The 19,588-nt window shown below is 44.0% G+C and overlaps 1 protein-coding gene across 2 annotated transcripts in view; it reads right to left on the bottom strand.

Annotated features, from left to right (window-relative positions):
- pemt (phosphatidylethanolamine N-methyltransferase) overlaps positions 1–19,588 on the bottom strand; it is a 153,744-nt gene that overhangs the window by 50,036 nt on the left and 84,120 nt on the right. The window lies entirely within an intron of this gene.

Genomic DNA, 19,588 nt, shown 5'->3' with positions numbered 1-19,588 from the left:
ACATTTAAGGGGCATTTGGATGGGTATATGAATAGGAAGGGTTTGGAGGGATATGGGCCGGGTGCTGGCAGGTGGGACTAGATTGGGTTGGGATATCTGGTCGGCATGGACGTGTTGGACTGAAGGGTCTGTTTCCGTGCTGTACATCTCTATGACTCTAAGTGGCAGATGGAATTTAACTTAGATAAATGTGAGGTGCTGCATTTTGGGAAAGCAAATCTTAGCAGGACTTATACATTTAATAGTAACATCCTACGGAGTGTTGCTGAAGAAAGAGACCTTGGAGTGCAGGTTCATAGTTCCTTGAAAGTAGAGTTGCAGGTAGATAGGATAGTGAAGAAGGCATTTGGTATGCTTTCCTTTATTGGTCAGAGTATTGAGTAGAGTTGGGAGGTCATGTTGCGGTTGTACAGGACATTGGTTAGGCCACTTTTGGAATAGTGTATGCAATTCTGGTCTCCCTCCAATCGAAAGGATATTGTGAAATTTGAAAGGGTTCAGAAAAGATTTACAAGGATGTTGCCAGGATTGGAGGATTTGAGCTATAGGGAGAGGTGGAATAGGCTGGGGCAGTTTTCCCTGGAGCTTCGGAGGCTTGGGGGTTGGGGGGGGGGGGGGGGGGGGATGAGGTTTATAAAATCATGAGGGGCATGGATAGGATAAATAGACAAGGTCTTTACGCCAGGGGTTGGGGAGTCCAGAACTAGAGGGCATAGGTTTAGGGTGAGCGGGGAAAGATATTAAAGAGACCTAAGGGGCAATTTTTTCATGCAGACGGTGGTGCGTGCATGGAATGAGCTGCCAGCGGAAGTGGTGGAGGCTGGTACAACATTTAAAAGGCACCAAGATGGGTATATGAAAATCGGAAGAGTTTAGAGGGATCTGGGTAGACACTAGGGTGTTGGAAAAGCACAGCAGGTCAGGCAAGGAGGAGAATTGACGTTTCAGGCATAAGCATTTAATCAAGAATCCTGATTAAGGGTTTTTGCCCGAAACGTCGATTCTCCTGCTCCTCGGATGCTGCCTGACCTGCTGTGCTTTTCCAGCACCACACTCTCAACTCTGATCTCCAGCATCTATAGTCCTCATTTTCGCTTAGAATGATCTAGGCCAAGTGCTGGCAAATGGGACTAGATTAGGTTAGGATATCTGGTCGGCATAGACATGTTGGAATGAAGGGTCTGTTTCTGAGCTGTACATCTCTCTGCCTCTTTGAGTCTAAATGATGGAAGAGTAAATATGGAAAAGTACATCAGCACCGAAGCGGGAGTCAACTTGTTTTTAATTCCTCTTCCCAGGTTCCTTGAGCAATTTTTTTGCTTGTTAGTTTGCTATGCTTCCATTTTCATACGTTAACTTTCATAGCCTTCAAATATTCATTTTTAAAAACTTTCTTTGCATTCTCTTACCTCCTATAGCTCACTTAAGTGCCTCTAAGGCTAATCTATTTATTTTCACACAAGTATATGTACAAGCAGACATGCAACTACATGGGGGTGGACACTCATCTCCGCATTCTTTTTATTTCCTTCTTTTCAAATAATAGTTTTAGCTTTGCAAAAGCCACATATCCAAAAAGTTATCTCATCTGCTCTTTTTACAGATGCTGCCTGACCCGCTGAATGTTTCTTGCATTTTCTAATTTGTTTCAGATCTCCAACATTTGCAGTTTCTTGCCTTTTATTAGTTAGTTGACTGATCAACAACAGCAACAGAACATTTCAACTCGTGGACCTGACTGGACTTTTCTGTGAACGAATGGTGCCAAACGTTTGTTGCAATGACCTTGACCATGAACTTTGAGGGTTTCCGAATGATTACATCATTTCACCACAGCCAAAAAGCACAGTACCCTTCACAGGGACCTTGGACCTCTTTGACTTGAGGGAGATTTTTATTTATATTTTATCATAGGATGTGGACATCACTGGCTAGACCAACATTTATTGCCCGTTGTTAATTGCTTTTCAAACAGATGGTGGTGATTGATTGCTAGACAGTTTAGAAAAATTATTACCCATGTGATCCTGCAATTTCAGACTTCATTGTTGACATTTCCCAAGGACTGTTATACAATTGATCCCATTATGAATACAAGCTTCAAAATGGTCAAAACCATTTATTTAGATGGAGTGTATTCACATTTTGACTGAGTTTTGAGAAGCTATTAAAGGATTATCTGTTTTTGATGTGGTTTGTGGAGACGTTTATTTATTTCTATAATTTATAGATCATTTGAGAGTACTTAAGTATTTTTGAGATTTGCTAAATGAGAACATTTTCCCTCAGAATTAAGTTGTACAAGTGAGCGCTCTCTTAGATTGTTAACAGTTCTTTTTCAATTCTGCATGGCATCTGTTCACATTGAGTGAGTGCCTATGCAGGGGGTGTGTGGGTATAGGAGGCATGGAGGTAGAATGCAATGGAGTTAAGGAGGTTGCATGTAGGGAGTGGGTGGAAGGATGAGAACTAGAGGGCTCAAACTATAGGTTTGGAGTTATGGTTTGGACTATAATCTCAGAGAACTGAGGTAGGCTTTCTAAACAGCCTCTCATGACACTGGTCCACCTTCGTTGGTGTCTCTGAATTGCCTTCAGAGGTGCTAAGGCTGACTCAATCAAGTCTCTGCGCCCCCAGACTAAAAACCATGCAGAGATTAGCTTTGATGTATGTGTATGTAGGATGTTCTAGAGTCCCAGGATTGTGATCTGGAATGATAAGAATACTGTTGGGTAAAGTCTTATAGGGGTCTGACTGGCATGGGCTGTGGCAAGAAGTATGGCAGAAATTGGGTAACAAGTACAGCGAAGCCCATGTCGCACTACCATGGCATGGTGGCTCAGTGGTTAGCACTGTTGCCTCACAGCGCCAAGGACCTGCCTTTGATTCCATCCTCTGGTAACTGTGTAGAGTTTGCACATTCGTCCCGTTCTGCTTGGGTTTTTCCATGTGCTCTGGCTTCCTCTCACAGGTGTTAAAGTGAAGTGCTAAAGAAGTGCCCATTGGGTCCAGGGATAGGCGGATCAACCATGGTGAATGCAAGGTTACAGGGATAAGGTTGGGGTGGGGGGGGGGGGTGGGCAGGTCTGGTAGGGATGCTCTTCAGAGGGTCAGTCTGCTTCCACACTGTAGGGATTTTGTGATTCTTCTCTATCTCATAACCCTTGATCCCCTTATTAGTCTATCTATCTATCTGTCTTAATTACACTCAATGAGGTCCACAGGTTCACCACCCTCTGACTGAAGAAATTCCTCATCTCAAGCATACAAGGTACAAGTCAGGACTGTGATGAAATGCTCTCAACTTGCTTAGCTGAGACAGCTCCAACAATACTCAAGAAACTTGACACCATCGGGGTCAAAGCAGCCCACTTAATTGGCACCACATCTGCAAGCATCCATTCCCTCAACCATCGATGCTCAGTAGCAGCAGAGTGCACCATCTAAAAGATGCACTGCAGAAATTCTCCAAAGATTCTTAGCACCTTCCAAACCCACAAACAATTCCATCTGGAAGGTCAAGGGCAGCAGATACATAGGAACACCACCACCTGCAAATTCCCTTCCAACACTCATCAACCTGACTGGGAAATATGATTACTGTTCCTCCACTGTCGATGGATCAAAATTCTGGAATTCTTTCCTTAATGGCATTTTAGGTTGACCTACAGCACATAGACTGCAGCAGTTCAAGAAGACAGTTTACCTCAATGCTTTCAAGGGCAACTCGGGATGGGCAATAAATGCTGCCCAGCCAGGCACGCACTTTCCACAAGGAAGTACAGCTATTGAATGAGAAGGGACAAAGTTGTCATTACGACTCAAAGCCATGTATTTGCATTGATAACCCAGGGGGCCCTTCTGTCTGAACTGGCCAGAAATGCTGAGTGTCTTCATCAGAAGTAACTTGACCCTCTTCAGCTTCCAAAATTCGGAGGGTCTGGCTACTAATGTCCTGAGTGGAAAGCAGAGGTGCTTTTCTGTGATTCCACCTCTGGCTGGCTGCTTGGTGGCATAGCTTTGTCTCCTTATGAGCATGGGGCATGTGACGTGGGGTCAAGGATCCCTACCTGCTTCTTTGTCATGAAGGCAGAGTGGGTAGGACGAGTGTGCACTCCTCTCCAGCAGCCCCTGAGAATGATGGGCCTGGCAGCTACCAACATCTCCTTAGAGGCAGCCATAGAGTTACAGGATTCGCTGCACTGATGCAGCTTCTGGGAAATGAGGGTCATTGCTTCCCACATTCCTGTCCATTGATCTTGCCCCTCCCTGTGCATATGGATGAAATCCCTGATTGTCAACATCACATACTCCTCTCCTGCCTGCAACTGAGCTGGTGCCTGTTCTGCAGTAGTCTGCAAAAATCACAGATTGTGAAAGCACAGTCTCTAAGACCGATGTTCCCACCTAGGTGTCAGTGTTTGAGATGCCAGGGAGTGCAGGAGGCAGCATTACTGAGGCAGCATTCTGTATTCTCACCCTCAGAGGCTGAGGATGGCACTTCTGTTGGAGTTGGGGATTTCTCAACAGAGGTCACAGAGTCATAGAGATGTACAGCACAGAAACACACTCTTGGGTCTAACCCGTCCATGCTGGCCAGATATCCCAACCTAGTCCCATCTGCCAGCACCCGACCCATATCCCTCCAAACCATTCCTATTCATATACTATCCAAATGCCTCTTAAATGTTGCAATTGTACCAGCCTCCACCACTTCCTCTGGCAGCTCATTCCATATACCTACCACCCTCTAAGTGAAACATTTGCCCCTTAGGTCTCTAGTTCTGCACTTCCCCCACGCCAGGGAAAAGACTTTGTCTATTTATCCTATCCATGCCCCTCATAATTTTGTAAACCTCTATAAGGTCACCCCTCAGCCTCCGACGCTCCAGGGAAAACAGCCCCCAGCCTGTTCAGCCTCTCCCTATAGTTCAAATCCTTCAACCCTGGCAACAGCCTTGTAAATCTTTTCTGAACCCTTTCAAGTTTCACAACATATTTCCAACAGGAAGACCAGAATTGCACGCAATATTCCAACAGTGGCCTAACCAATGTCCTATAGGGCCGCAACATGACATCCCAACTCCTGTACTCAATACTCTGACCAATAAAGGAAAGCATACCAAACGCCTTCGTCACTATCCTATCTACCTGGGACTCCATTTCCAAGGAGCGATGAACTTGAACTCCAAGGACCCTTTGTTCAGCAACATTCTCTAGAACCTTACCATGAAGTGTATAAGTCCTGCTAAGATTTGCTTTTCCAAAATGCAGCACCTCGCATTTATCTAAGTTAAGCTCCATCTGCCACTTCTCAGCCCATTGGCCATCCCAGCACTTCCTTAGCTTCCCACAAAGTTCTCGGGTACACCTGATCAGGTCCTGGGGATTTATCCACCTTTATGCGTTTCAACACATCCAACACTTCTTCCTCTGTAAAATGGATATTTTGCAAGGTGTCACCATCTATTTCGTTACTTTCTACATCTTCCATATCCTTTTCCACAGTTAAATACTGATGCAAAATAATTGTTTCATATCTCCCCCATTTTCTGCGGCTCCACACAAAGGCCGCCTTGCTGATTTTTGAGGGTCCCTACTCTCTCCCTAGTTACCCTTTTGTCCTTAACATATTTGTAAAAACCCTTTGGATTCTCCTTAATTCTATTTGCCAAAGCTATTTCATGTCCCCTTTTTGCCCTCCTGATTTCCCTCTTAGGTATACTCCTACTTCCTTTATACTCTTCAAAGGATTCACTCGATCTATCCTGTCTATACCTTACATATGCTTCCTTCTTTTTCTTAACCAAATCCTCAATTTCTTTAGTCATCCAGCATTCCCTACATCTACCAGCCTTACCTTTCACCCTAACAGGAATACATTTTCTATAGATTCTCGTTATCTCATTTCTGAAGGCTTCCCATTTTCCAGCCGTCCCTTTACCTGCGAACATCTGCCCCCAATCAACCTTTGAAAGTTCTTGCCTAATACCATCAAAATTGGCCTTTCTCCAGTTTAGAATTTCAACCTTTAGATCTGGTCTATCCTTTTCCATCACAATTTTAAATCTAATGGAATTATGGTCACTGGCCCCAAAGCGCTCCTCCACTGACACCTCAGTCACCTGCCCTGCCTTATTTCCCAAGAGTAGGTCCAGTTTTGCACCTTCTCTAGTAGGTACATCCACATACTGAATCAGAAAATTGTCTTGTACACACTTAACAAATTCCTCTTGATCTAAACCCTGAACATTATGGCAGTCCCAGTCTATATTTGGAAAGTTAAAATCCCCTACCATACCACCCTATTATTCTTACAGATAGCCGAGATCTCCTTACAAATTTGTTTCTCAATGTCCCTCTATTGGGGGGTCTATAATACAATCCCAATAAGGTTATCATCCCTTTCTTATTTCTCAGTTCCACCCAAACAACTGCCCTGGATGTATCCTCCCTCAGCACAGCTGTAATGCTATCCCTTATCAAAAACTCCACTCCCCCTCCTCTCTTGCCTCCCTTTCTATGCTTCCTGTAGCATTTGTATCCTGGAACATTAAGCTACCAGTCCCGTCCATCCCTGAGCCATGTTTCTGTAATTGCTATGAGATCCCAGTCCCATGTTCCTAACCATGCCCTGAGTTCATCTGCCTTCCCTGTTAGGCCCCTTGCATTGAAATAAATGCAGTTTAGTTTGTTAGCCCTACCTTGTCCCTGCCTGACCTGACTGTTTGACTCTCTTCTGTTGTCAACTGTACCAGTCTCAGATTGATCTCTTTCCTCATTATCTCCCTGGGTCACACCCCCCACCTTACTAGTTTAAATCCTCCCAAGCAGTTCCAGCAAATCTCCCTGCCAGTATATTAGTCTCCTTCCAAATTCGGTGCATTTGAGCCAGTCCCAATACCAGAAACTTGGCTGTTCGTGCTACATTCCCCTGAGAATCCATCACCTCCTACATTTTCCAAAACAGCATACTTGTTTGAAATGGGTATAGCCACAAAAGGCTCTTGCACTACCTGCCTACTTCTCTTACCTTTCCTGGAGTTTCCGATCTATGTGACTGTATCTGAGACTTTCCCCCCCTTCCTGTAACAGCCATCCATCACATACTGTTGCTGTTGCAAATTCCTCATTGCATCTAACTGTCTCCAACTGATCCATTCAATCTGATAAGATTTGCAACCAACAGGCAGATATGGCAGATATAATCTGCAGTAGCCCTTAAACTCTCTTGAAACTCCCACATCTGGCAAGAAGCGCATATCACTCGACTAAAGGCCATTCTTGCTCCTTCACAATCTACAGACCCAGAAAATAACACCGTCCTAATCCTCTACAAAACACTGCCCCAGGTTAAATTAATAGTTATGGCTTATATTTTAAGTTTAATCAAAAGACATATTTCAAAAACATATAATCAAGAAAGAACCCACTCTACTCACTACTGCAGACGTTCTGTAGGTCGTACTTAAAAACAATACACTTATTTGCTTATGTGCTGTGAACTTCACCCAAACAGATCCTCCAAAATCAGTTGTGAATTTTCCCACACACTCCACTGTCCAGTGATACTTGAATTCAGACAACAAAGGCAGTAACTGTGCAGGTTCACTGTGGTGTCAGTTTCTTTCTCTCTCTCTCTCCTGCACTGACCTCACAATGTGCTTCCTTCGTCTGTTCTTCTCCCTTTTAAAACTGCTGTTGCTTTGACTTTTTTTCCCAAAGTTCCAAAATAATGCAACAGCATATGAAACAGTAATTGTTGTACCTGGAATTCGAGAAAATCACCTCCAACATCTAAAATACCTCAAAAAAGGAGCAGCTGTTACACCCAGAAATTTTTCCTCCATCTTGGATTACCCAAGTGATTGGATGGATGGGAGGGAGTGAGGAAAGATGCTGCAGGCAATAGTGGAAGTGACAGAACTTGAGCCTTGGTAGGAAGAGGGTGCCAAATTAGTATTAATCTGATGAAGCAGTGACAAGAGTTTGGAACTTAACTTGGCAGAGTTGAGAAGGTCACTGACTTTCTTTCGACTGTTTGCCATTCATTTGCACCCTGGAGTTGATACTGATCTGGTGGCAATCTCAGATCAGGTGGCAGAGTCTCCTCTGCTAGTCCTCTGGGAATAGGAGGCCTCTCTTTGCCCCACCCCTTCTATAAGGACATCCAGAATGCAGTGCCATGTTCCCTTACAACTCTGCCCTTGAATGAGCAATGCAGTTTTAGAAGGCCAGTGCTCTTCTGGGCACAATGGGTGCAGGAGATGCTGGTGTTTTAACAGGTATCCGCTGAGTGACAAGTTGCTGTGAGACCTGTGCTTACTAAGATAGGTAGAAATCAGATGTGAGAGCTGTCACAGGGATAGAGTACATAATTAATGAGGACAGTTTGGTGAGATACAGTGAAAGAACTCACTAGGCCTCCTGGCAACACCCTCCAAAAAAGAATCAGAGATTCCCTACAGTGCAAAAACAGGCCATTTGGCCCAACAATGTGTGGTAGATAGTATCAAGGGCTGTTGCATACTATAACAAGACATTGACAGGATGCAGAGCTGGGCTGAGAAGTGGCAGATGGAGTTCAACCTGGATAAATGTGAAGTGATTCATTTTGGAAGGTCAAATTTGAATGCTGAATACAGTGTTAAAGACAGGATTCTTGGCAATGTGGAGGAACAGCGGGATCTTAGGATCCACGTACATAGATCCCTCAAAGTTGCTACCCAAGTTGACAGGGTTGCTAAGAAGGCGTGTGGTGTTTTGGCTTTCATGAATGGGGGATTGAGTTTAAGAGCCACAAGGTTTTGCTGCAGCTCTATAAAAGTATGGATAGACCACACTTGGAATATTGTAATCAGTTCTGGTCGCCCCATTACAGGAGGATGTAGAAGCTTTAGAGAGGGCGCAGAGAAGATTTACCAGGATGCTGCCTGGACTGGAGGATTTGACTTCTGAAGTGAGGTTGAGTGAACTAGGGTTTTTCACACTGGAGAGAAGGAAGAAAGAAAGGTAACTTGATAGAGGTGTACAAGGTAATGTGAGGCACAGATAGAGTAGATAGCCAGAGGCTTTTCCCCAGGGCAGATGGGTCATAATTTTAAGGTGATTGGAGGAAAGTAGAGGGGAGATGTCAGAGGTAGGTTCTTTACTCAGAGAGGTGGGTGCATGGAATGCACTGCCAGCGGTGGTAGTAGAGTCAGAGACATTAGGGACATTTAAACAACTGCTGGACAAGCACATGGACAGTAGTAAATTGAGGGGTGTGTAGGTTAGATTAATGTTCGATTAAGATAAATGCTCAGCCCAACATCACAGGCCGATAGGCCTGTACTGTTCTACGTTTTATGTTCTATGTGTGAACTCCATACCAACCTCCGAAGAGTACCCCACCCAGACCCATTTCCCTACCTTAGTACTCTACACTTAGTCCTGATTATGCACCTAACCTCCACATCACTGAACACTATGGGCAATTTAGCATGGCCAATTCACCTAACCTGCACAAATTTGATTGATGGAGGAAACCAGAGCACCTGGAGGAGACCGGTACAGACATGGGGAGAATGTGCAAACTCCACAGAGCCAGTCGCCTGAGGCTGGAATCGAACCCAGGTCCCTGGCGCTGTGAGGTAGCAGTGATAACCACTGAGTCACCGTGCTCAATACAATTTGGATTTAGCCAAGAGGATTAAAACAATTAATTCAGCCTGTTTGGAATGGGAAGGAAGGGTCATGCACACCATCTTGTGTACTTTTATTCTGATGCCCCACAGCAATCAATAATTAGAAGCAGCAAATAAGGCAACTACAAAAAAGGTCACAAAGATGCCAACAAAAACAATGCATGGAACACTATCACAACATGTCCCAAAAAGTACAGGAAGAGAGTTCAATTGCCACTGGCTATCTATTTTTAAGAAGTCTAGCTGAACAGTAAATAAGTGAGTAGTACACCATAGGCAAGTCCCATGTGGCAATCTGGGCATGAGACCAAATGGAATAGTTATACAGTTCAAACAAGCCTTGAACATACTCAATATTACAATAATTTTCTAACACTTGGCCAGTACCTTGGATGGTTCACATATAACAGTTAGCCTTGGAAACTATAATTTGAAATGTCACTGCACTAGATCAATACCTTTAAAACAAAACATTTTTCCCAGACTTTCTGCTTTAAGTGCATAAATTAATTTGTTATTAGACAACTGCAGCCTTTAATTGGACAAAGCTGATGGGCCTTGCATTATAATTGCAGACTTTTCAAACAGCTGTTTTTGAGGAACAGTTGTGTATTCTTACCAAATCAATTATAAGCAAGCCACAACAACAACACAGAAAATAATTTTCGTCCACCAAAAACTAAGACTAATAATTGATGAAAAAAATGGCAATCCAATGCATAACATTCATTCCAACACATGAAGCATAAAGTGGTACAGAAGACTTAAGGCATCCCGCTGTCCTTATAAAGCCTTGATATATCAAACTCTCAGAGTGTCACTGTCCAGTATTAGTATTCCCAGCCCAGACTTGAAAGTCATATGTTCAAGAACCATTTCAGCAACTTGAGTGCAAAATCATGCCTGGCACTCCAGTACAGAAGGACTGCTTTCTCAGGTAACATCCCAGGAGATGAATCTAAGAACAATCCTAGCCAAAATTCATCTCTCATCCTGTTGGTGATTATCTGGTATTAATTTTGTTGCTGTTTGTGGGGTCATGGTTTGTCTTGGAAACTATAATTTGAAATGTCACTGCACTAGATCAATACCTTTAAAACAAAACATTTTTCCCAGACTTTCTGCTTTAAGTGCATAAATTAATTTGTTATTAGACAACTGCAGCCTTTAATTGGACATTCTGTTTTAATCCTCTTGGCTAAATCCAAATTGTATTGAGCACGGTGACTCAGTGGTTATCACTGCTACCTCACAGCGCCAGGGACCTGGGTTCGATTCCAGCCTCAGGCGACTGGCTCTGTGGAGTTTGCACATTCTCCCCATGTCTGTACTGGTCTCCTCCAGGTGCTCTGGTTTCCTCCATCAATCAAATTTGTGCAGGTTAGGTGAATTGGCCATGCTAAATTGCCCATAGGTGCAGCCACAATCAAATTAGGTTGGTCAAGGTTGGGAATGCTATCTTGCCAATCAAAACAGGCACAATTTCACCAAAATAATCTAACAGGCCTCATGAGGCGGTTTAACACCAGAGGTGAGAATGCAACATAGAGACAAAACAAAACAATCAACAAATCTAGTGATCAGCAGTGTGTTTGTCCACAAGTTGAAACTGGTCAGATGTCAACTTATATTCAGCAGCAATTCTAATGAGGTGCACAAATGCATGTATGTGTCTTTTTATTTGTTCAATGTGTGTGATCATTGCTGGCATTTACTGTCTATTCCTAATTGGCCAGAGGGCATTTAAGAGTCAACCACATTGTTGTGGGTCTGGAGTCACACGTATGCCAGACCAGGCAAGGATGGCAAATTCTCTTCCCTAAAGAACATTAGCAAACCAGGTAAATTTCTACAACCAACAACAGTGGTTACACAGTCACAATTATTTGTTCCAGATTATGATTGAATTTAAACTTCATGAGAGAGAGAGAGAGAGAGAGAGAGAGAGAGAGAGAGGGAGAGAGAGGGAGAGAGAGAGAGAGACAGAGAAAGAAACAGGTTGAAGGAAGTGAATACACAGCAGGAACTCAGAGTCTAACTGACCTGATACAAGCAAGACAAGAGGTAAAACTGACAAGCCTTTGCCCAGCTAAAATTAAATGCTTGCAACTGATAGGAGTGAATCTCTCCGAGTAATATCACAGATCACTGTGAAACAGCAACTTATAATCATATTTCCTGTGGAAGTCTGTGAAGCAGGGGTAACCTTGAGAAAAGCCCCCACAGCCTCTCTGCATTTTTTGGGGTAGAAGTGACCTGTACAAGAAAGACGGATTGGACCTAAATTGGAAGGGGAATAATATACTGGCAGGGAAATTTGCTCGGGAGGATTTAAACTAGTAAAGTGGGGGGGGTGTGACTCAGGGAGATAGTGAGGAAAGAAATCAATCTGAGACTGGTACAGTTAAGAACAGAAGAGAGTCAGTCAGGGCAGGCAGGGACGAGGTAGGGCTAATAAATTAAACTGCATTTATTTCAATGCAAGGGGCCTAACAGGGAAGGCAGATAACTCAGGGCATGGTTAGGAACATGGGACTGGGATATCATAGCAATTACAGAAACATGGCTCAGGGATGGGCAGGACTGGCAGCTTAATGTTCCAGGATACAAATGCTACAGGAAGCATAGAAAGAGAGGCAAGAGAGGAGGGGGAGTGGAGTTTTTTGATAAGGGATAATATTACAGTTGTGCTCAGGGAAGATATTTCCGGAAATTCATCCAGGGAAGTTATTTGGGTGGAACTGAGAAATAAAAAAGGGATGATAACCTTATTGGGATTGTATTATAGAACCCCTAATAGTCAGAGGAAAATTGAGAAACAAACTTGTAAAGAGATCTCAGAATAATAAGATGGTTATGGTAGGGGATTCTAACTTTCCAAACAAAGGGTGGGACTGCCATAGTGTTAAGGGTTTAGATGGAGAGGAATTTGTTAAGTGTGTACAGACAATTTTCTGATTCAGTATGTGGATGTACCTACTAGAGAAGGTGCAAAACTTGACCTACTCTTGGGAAATAAGGCAGGGCAGGTGACTGAGGTGTCAGTGGGGCCAGCGACCATAATTCTATTAGATTTAAAATAATGATGGAAAAGGATAGACCAGATCTAAAAATTGAAGTTCTAAAGTGGAGAAAGGCCAATTTTGATGGTATTAGGCAAGAACTTTCAAAAGTTGATTGGGGGGGGGCAGATGTTCGCAGGTAAAGGGACGGCTGGAAAATGGGAAGCCTTCAGAATTGAGATAATAGAATCCAGAGAAAGTACATTCCTGTTAGGTGGAAAGGAAAGGCTGATATGTATAGGGAATGCTGGATGACTAAAGAAATTGAAGGTTTGGTTAAAGAAAAAGAAGGAAGCATATGTCAGATATAAACAGGATAGATCGAGTGAATCCTTAGAACAGTATAAAGGAAGTAGGAGTATACCGAAGAGGGAAATCAGGAGGGCAAAAAGGGGACATGAAATAGCTTTGGCAAATAGAATTAAGGAGAATCCAAAGGTTTTTACAAATACATTAAGAACAAAAGGGTAACTAGGGGGAGAATAGGGACCCTCAAAGATCAGCAAGGCGGCCTTTGTGTGGAGCTGCAAAAAATGGGGGAGATACTAAATGAGTATTTTGCAAAAGTATTTACTGTGGAAAAGGATATGGAAGATATAGAAATAGATGTAGGGAAATAGATGGTGACATCCTGCAAAATGTTCAGATTACAGAGGAGGAAGTGCTGGATGTCTAGAAACGTTTAAAGGTGGATAAATCTCCAGGACCTGATCAGGTGTACCCGAGAACTTTGTGGGAAGCTAAGGAAGTGATTGCTGGGCCTCTTGCTGAGATATTTGTATCACCGATAGTCACAGGTGAAGTGCTGGAAGACTGGAGGTTGGCTAAAGTGGTGCCACTGCTTAAGAAGGGTGGTAAAGACAAGCCAGTGAGCCTGACCTCTGTGGTGGGCAAGTTGTTGGAGGGAATCCTGAGGGACAGGATATACATGTATTTGGAAAGGCAAGGACTGATTAGGGATAGTCAACATGGCTTTGTGTGTGGGAAATCATGTCTCACAATCTTGATTAAGTTTTTTGAGGAAGTAACAAAGAGGATTGATGAGGGCAAAGTGGTAGATTTGATCTATATGGAATTCAGTAAGGCGTTCGACAAGGTTCCCCATGGGAGACTAATTAGCAAGGTTAGATCTCACTGAATACAGGGAGAATTAGCTAGTTGGATACAGAAATGGTTCAAAGGTAGAAGACAGAGGGTGGTGGTGGAACGTTGTTTTTCTGACTGGAGTGTCACAAGGATCGGTGCTGGGTCCTCTACTTTTTGTCATTTACATAAATGATTTGGATGCGAGCATAAGAGGTACAGTTAGTAAGTTTGAAGATGACACCAGAATTGGAGATATAGTGGACAGCAAAGAGGGTTACCACAGATTACAAGAGGATCGTGATCAGTTGGGCCAATGGGCTGAGAAATGGCAGATGGAGTTTAATTCAGATAAATGCGAGTGCTGCATTTTGGGAAAGGAAATCTTTGCAGGACTTATACACTTAATGGTAAGGTCCTAGGGAGTGTTGCTGAACAAAGAGACCTTGGAGTACAGGTTCATAGCTCCTTGAAAGTGGAGTCGCAGGTAGATAGGATAGTGAAGAAGGCGTTTGGTATGCTTTCCTTTTTCGGTCAGCGTATTGAGTACAGGAGTTGGGAGGTCATGTTGCGGTTGTACAGGACATTGGGTAGACCACTGATTAGATTAGATTAGATTAGATTACTTACAGTGTGGAAACAGGCCCTTCGGCCCAACAAGTCCACACCGACCCGCCGAAGCGCACCCACCCAGACCCATTCCCCGACATTTACCCCTGCACCTAACACTACAGGCAATTTAGCGTGGCCAATTCACCTAACCTGCACATTTTTTTTGGAGTGTGGGAGGAAACCGGAGCACCCGGAGGAAACCCACGCAGACACGGGGAGAATGTGCAAACTCCACTGTTGGAATATTGCGTGCAATTCTGGTTTCCTTCCTATCGGAAATATGTTGTGAAACTTGAAAGAGTTCAAAAACGATTTACAAGGATGTTGCCAGGGTTGGAGTATTTGAGCTACAGGGAGAGGCTGAATAGGCTGGGGCTGTTTTCCCTACAGCGTCGGAGGCTGTGGGGTGACTTTATAGAGGTTTACAAAATTATGAGGAGCATGGATAGGGTAAATAGGCAAAGTCTTTTCTTTGGGGTGGGGAAGTCCAGAACTAGAGGGCATAGGTTTAGGGTGAGAGGGAAAGATATAAAAGAGACCTATGGGACAATGTTTTCACACAGAGAGTGGTACGTGTATGGAATGAGCTGCCAGAAGAAGTGGTAGAGGCTGGTACAATTGCAACGTTTAAGAGGCATTTGGATGGGTATATGAATAGGAAGGGTTTGGAGGGATATGGGCCGGGTGCTGGCAGGTGGGACTAGATTGGGTTGGGATATCTGGTCGGCATGAACGAGTAGGACTGAAGGGTCTGTTTCTATGGTGTACATCTCTATGACCACCTGCCAGCCAGGAAAGGGAGAGTACATGGCTGTATGTGAGTGCTGTACTCAGCCACCAGGCAGTGCTTTGCCAAATGTTGTGCCAGTGGGTCGTCACAGCGAAAGGCCCTTTGTTGCTGGCCCAAATGCATTCGATAGTTTGCTGTTTCTGATACTCCATGAGGTGTGTCACTCTATCAATGGAAGCCTTTGATCATCAGTACAAAGGCATGCGATGAAGTGGCAATCACTGTACAGAAAGGCTTATCCATTTTCTGTGCAAGAATGCAAAATGCCTCTGAAAATTCTGACAAATGCATCTGCATTTCTACTGCTGCTCCATAGGTACGTGTTCAAGTGGATAATTCAGCTGAGCAGAGTTTAAAATGTCCTGCACTCTTATACTGGGATTCACTACTGCCATACCTATCTCCAGTATCTACTGCTGCTCACCATGTCTCACCCTGTCCCACCCTGTTGTAATGCTGGATCCACTGAGTTGGAGGAGTGTATACAGGGATCATGTGACAATACATCCACACAGTGATGCTTTTCCTCTAAGAACTCCTCACCATCATCGCCTGTGCTGGCACTGATATTTCACTGTGGTAATCAGTATGAAACATTGGGGAAACTGGGTTGGTATAGGACACATGGTAACAGTGACATTTGTTCAACATGGGTTCAGCTCCAAATGATCTAAAATGCTGTCCTCAGGTGGCTGAACTACTCCCAGCTTTCTATCAGTAACAGCTGTAACACTGATACCCTGTCGACATCTACTGTGTTCAGAAAGGCCTTAACTGCAGCACTCCTCCCCCTCACACCAGAGGTTCACTCATTGGAGCTGTGGCCTTTCAAATCCAAGGATAAAATAGTTGAGTGAAGCCTGAGGCCATCAATTAATGGCAAAAGATATGGGATATGGCATTACACAACATCACCTGCAGCAAACATATGAAGGACAACTCAATAATTTGCATCACACAGTTTACAAATTTGTACTAACTCCATAAATTACCATTCCCCTATACAAGTTCTGTATAAGCTACAGGGTCTATCATCATAACACCGTTTTTCAGAATTGCTGTCATGTTCAAGCAGCCAACCAGTCTGTGCTGATCAAAATCATATAGAAACATGAATAATTTTTCAATTACAGTATAAGTGCTGGGTGTTCTCTTTTGAGAGAGAGAAAAAGAGAAAGAGCATCTACCACTCCCGTTACACTGCAATGTAGGCCGGTATATTCCAGATATCTTAAATCTAGCTGCAAGAAAATACATTTACTTTCTTCTGCACAGTAAATATCAATCAAGTGGCTGAAATACTTGTATGTTATAAGCTCATCAAAGCTTTTTTGTGAGCCCTTCACCTGTCTGGGGTCTGCTCTTGCTTCAATAGAAATCAATCTTTCACTCCTCAGAGCAGCTTCCCATGCACCAGTGCTGAGGAGCACTGAACATACCTGGCATAGCCAACACTCAAGGCTCCTTGTACCGTACTTGTCGAGTTAACTTCAAGAGTCCAAGTTCAAACAAGCCACCTTCACCCCAGACTGCATTATCTAAAGTAATGCATTTATCCAAAGAAAGCTGGTTGTATTAATATTGTTGAAAATGTGTTGCTGGAAAAGTGCAGCAGGTCAGGCAGCATCCAACGAGCAGGAGAATCGACGTTTCGGGCATGAACCCTTCTTCAGGAATGAGGAAAGTGTTCCCAGCAGGCTACGATAAAAGGTAGGGAGGAGGGACTTGGGGGAGGGGCATTGGAAATGCGATAGGTGGAAGGAGGTTAAGGTGAGGGTGATAGGCCAGAATGGGGGTGGGGGCGGAGAGGTCAGGAAGAAGATTGCAGGTTAGGAAGGTGGTGCTGAGTTCGAGGGTTGGGACTGAGGCAAGGTGGGGGGAGGGGAAATGAGGAAACTGGAAAATCTGAGTTCATCCCTTGTGGTTGGAGGGTTCCTAGGCAGAAGATGAGGCGCTCTTCCTCCAGCCGTCGTTTTGCTATGGTCTGGCGATGGAGGAGTCCAAGGACCTACATGTCCTTGGTGGAGTGGGAGGGGGAGTTGAAGTGTTGAGCCACGGGGTGGTTGAGTTGGTTGGTCCGGGTGTCCCAGAGGTGTGGGCGCAAGTTTTTGCATTTCTTGCGGTTCGCTCCTCTGCCCTTGAGCCCCGCCCCTCCAATCGCCACCAGGACAGAACCCTACTGGTACTCACCTACCACCCCACCAACCTCCATATACATCGTATCATCCGTCGTCATTTCCGCCACCTCCAAACGGACCCCACCACCAGGGATATATTTCCCTCCCCTCCCATATCAGCGTTCCGAAAAGACCACTCCCTCCGTGACTCCCTTGTCAGGTCCACACTCCCCACCAACCCAACCTCCACTCCCGGCACCTTCCCCTGCAACCGCAAGAAATGCAAAACTTGCGCCCACACCTCCCCCCCTTACTTCCCTCCAAGGCCCCCAGGGATCCTTCCATATCCGCCACAAATTCACCTGCACCTCCACACACATCATTTACTGCATCCGCTACACCCGATGTGGCCTCCTCTATATTGGGGAGACAGGCCGCCTACTTGCGGAACGTTTTAGAGAACACCTCTGGGACACCCGGACCAACCAACTCAACCACCCCGTGGCTCAACACTTCAACTCCCCCTCCCACTCCACCAAGGACATGCAGGTCCTTGGACTCCTCCATCGCCAGACCATAGCAAAACGACGGCTGGAGGAAGAGCGCCTCATCTTCTGCCTAGGAACCCTCCAACCACAAGGGATGAACTCAGATTTCTCCAGTTTCCTCATTTCCCCTCCCCCCACCTTGTCTCAGTCCCAACCCTCGAACTCAGCACCACCTTCTTGACCTGCAATCTTCTTCCCGACCTCTCCGCCCCCAACCCCACTCCGGCCTATCACCCTCACCTTAACCTCCTATCGCATTTCCAATGCCCCCCCCCCACCCCCCAAGTCATTCCAACGCCCCTCCCCCAAGTCCCTCCTCCCTACCTTTTATCTTAGCCTGCTGGGCACACTTTCCTCATTCCTGAAGAAGGGCTTATGCCCGAAACGTCGATTCTCCTGCTCCTTGGATGCTGCCTGACCTGCTGCGCTTTTCCAGCAACACATTTTCAGCTTCGATCTCCAGCATCTGCAGTCCTCACTTTCTCCTCGTGTATTAATATTGTTCTCCTGCAAAGATTATACATTCAAAATATACAATTTTACATTTACAAATATACATTTTATAATATGTGTAGCATGCTTAAATTTACCATGCTTCATTAATATAAGTGACAATATGCACTTAATGATGGAGTATGTTTGTATATGAGAACACATACTTTATAGTGGCTTCATATTGTGGACTGTAGAAGAAGGAAACATCAGAATAATGCATGCTATTACTAAATCATAAATCCACCCACAACTTGTGGCAAGAAATGCCCGATGAATTGTGAATTGCCAAACGTTGCAGGCCATTATGTATTAGTTTTGGAAGAACATTTTTGCTGTGATTTGCAGCATGTCACATTCATCACCATCAAATTCAACACAGAATCTTAAGTAATAAACAATATAAGCATGTGTTGAATCCACCAGTGACTGTTAATTACTGGCCATTAACCTCAGAAAATAAACAATTAAAAGTGTGACATCTCATTCCTTCAGTTTCAGAGAGTTTTAAAATGTCAAATTTTAAAATCAAAATTCTTTTCGTATTTTCCTTTGACTCTTTCTCTCTCTCTTAATCTAATCTTTCCTCCCTCATTTTATTCCACTTTCTAATTTAATAGTGAATTTACAATTGCAACTTAAGTTCCTTTTTAGCCTTCCCCCTGGTTATTTTTGAATCTGATAGTCTCATTGGCAGCCTCATTAGACTTGACAGTTAACGGTTACACATTCAGGAATTTTATGACCAAGCCTTCAAGATGATGGGTATAGGAAAAGGTCTCAGAAGCAGGGCAAACTTGACCCACTGTTTTGAATGTATACCAAAGAAAATTTGGTACTTTCTGCAGAACACAGCAAGAACAATTGGTGAGAAAAAGCAGAAGAGAGAAACAGACAAACTGGTTTGAGAGAGATCAAAATAGCAAAACAGACAAAAGGAACAGGTAGGTAAGACGTCATACATTTTGTCTTACGATTACAAAAAACCACAGGAGCTACATGCGTACTTATAAACTTGTGGATATTTACTGCTGTGCTGTTTGAGCTTTCTGAGCCACACAATTTAATGCTGTGGGATTCATTGTGTCACTTAGGCTTGAAAAAGTAGAATGTCAAGGCAACATATAGTCCAGAGGGGAATGCATTTTTATCTTCAGTTGTGTATAATACATTAAAGACCTTTCTTGAGTTATTGAGT

The sequence above is a fragment of the Chiloscyllium plagiosum genome, unplaced genomic scaffold (genome assembly GCF_037043375.1).
Source record: "Chiloscyllium plagiosum isolate Xiang-an unplaced genomic scaffold, Cpla_swu_hap1 HiC_scaffold_20, whole genome shotgun sequence".
NCBI classification, from domain to species: domain Eukaryota; kingdom Metazoa; phylum Chordata; class Chondrichthyes; order Orectolobiformes; family Hemiscylliidae; genus Chiloscyllium; species Chiloscyllium plagiosum.
Note: the sequence above shows the minus strand (reverse complement) of the source record. Positions and strands in the feature narration are given on the sequence as shown.